The following is a 2181-nucleotide window of genomic DNA, read 5'->3' on the forward strand; positions in this document are numbered from 1 at the left end:
GGAGTTTTACTGATAAACCTGGTGGTTTTGTCCATTTTGCTCTTTACAGCTGCAGTTTGGGAATCTCACAGCTCAGAATTTCTTTTTAAATAACTTAGGACAGACAGACACAGTCATCTGTCTCACTGAGATCTGACAGTAACACACAAGCACGGACCAGAGTGATCAATGGTGTGTTAGTCAAACTGGGCTGCATAGTGGAAATGGTTGTGTGTAGAGTAATGTAGAATGTGGCAGAATGTTCCTGCAAGCAATGCACACAAACACACATAACACAGTGAAATAGTGTCTCCTTTCCAGATGTGTGAGGAAACTCTTTGCAGCTCTCTTTTTAGTCTTCATGCTATTCCATCTTTCCTTCGCTCATTTTTTTTTTCTCGCCACCCCCCAGTCCTGTCTGTAATATATCTGTCTAAAAAGTAGCCTTCATGTTCAGAGACAGATTCACCTTCACCTTGTGTATTTATTGGAGCATGCACGTATTGTTTAAAATGTGATGAGTTCGTCCACTTTCTGCATATGTAGAGCTGAATATCCCTCCTGGATCTGCAGTAAATTCTGATCCTTTGATTAGAAATTAATGAGTCCCTCGTTTGCATAAGATAAAAGTGAGAGCGGGATAGGTCAGTGATGAAAGGACCTTTGCAGTTCATTGAAGTTACAGTATGTGATCTCTACACGTCATGTACACATAGTGTATCAAAGCTATAAGCTTTTCCCCTTTATATTCCTTTCACTTTAAACGAGGAATGGTGTTCTAAAAATGCATGAAATCAGCAAATGACAGTTAAGAAAGGTTAAAAAAAAAAAAGTGAAATCATCCTGCTGCTTCCTTGTGTACTTATCGACATACTTGCACACACAATGCACATTTATTTCACAATGAAGACATAGCCTCAGAGGGCCAGGATATTTTTAGACAGTTGTTTGTGTCGTTATCATCTCCTGGTATTTTCTGTGATGTTCGAGGACAAATGTGAAGACTTGCACCATCAGCCTACAGAAAGTGTGCTCCACAAAGAGAGGAGCTGAACAATTTTTAAGGTAATGCATGTACATACCTGAGCACACACTCCCAGTGTCAAGCAATTAAATTGCATTGTTGTTCTTTACCAGATTTGAGCTTCAGGGAGAAAGTGCTAAATTGAAGCAGGAATTGGAAAAGCTTGTGTGAGTCTCCAACAATGTGTGCTTTGTTCTTAAGATATCACCAGCTGCTGTGTGTTTGGAAACATCAAATTTGATTAGAGTAGAGCCAAAGAGAGAAGATCTACTTATTCTATATGCTCTGATGCAAGGCTCCTAAACAAAGTTTGCTCATGATGCAAGCTGTGAGTACATGAGAGATACATGAAAAGAGAAGGGTTATAACCTGTCCAGCATATCCACCTAACACAGGCATACACACACAAGACTGACTGTCTAAATTAGACAAAGAGTTCTCTTTGAAACTTGTTCTGATTCCCTGTGTGTAGCAATGTGGGTGTGAAGAAAGATCTGGTCAAAGAGAAGCAGACACTTTATAGATACAGAAATTTACATCTGAAAATCAACACACGATTGTACCTCTAAAATGATTACGGGCTACTAATACTTAATGAAGAGTGATAGTTTATTTGTTCTATACACACAACAATGTGTGCACTAATATAACACGTGGACCCAAATCAGTTTATGTATGGTTTATTACTTCTACCAGTGAAGCTAAATTTCTGGGTCATGGGCCAGGAAATAATCCATTAAATTTTTTTGTGGAACTGAATTTAGGATGGATTCAGAATTTCTTTTTCAATTTCACTGACCCTTCCTGATTTTTTAAATATTTTCCCTAATTTTACTGAATATGCTGAACCCTCTTCCACACAACTTTGTGAAGGGGTGGAGCATTAGTCAGGCCAACTAAACAGAAATGTATAGAACTGCTAAGCCTTAGCAGAGATATGTACTCTGTAGAGTCCTGTCGGTAGAATTTTTATCATAATATTAGTAAATATGTGTTTGCAAGGGAAATGTATTCCTCTATCTGTGGGTCAGTATGGAGCAAGCGATGCATTATTTAACATGAGCTGCCAATACTGGTTAAATTGTGCTCCCTGCTAGGCAGGCAGGTTGCCACTGTGCAGGAATTGCATGGGTTTAGCCAGTAGACAAACAAACACACAATCTTCACATCTGGACCTA

This window comes from Antennarius striatus, chromosome 3, assembly GCF_040054535.1.
Source record: "Antennarius striatus isolate MH-2024 chromosome 3, ASM4005453v1, whole genome shotgun sequence".
NCBI lineage: Eukaryota > Metazoa > Chordata > Actinopteri > Lophiiformes > Antennariidae > Antennarius > Antennarius striatus.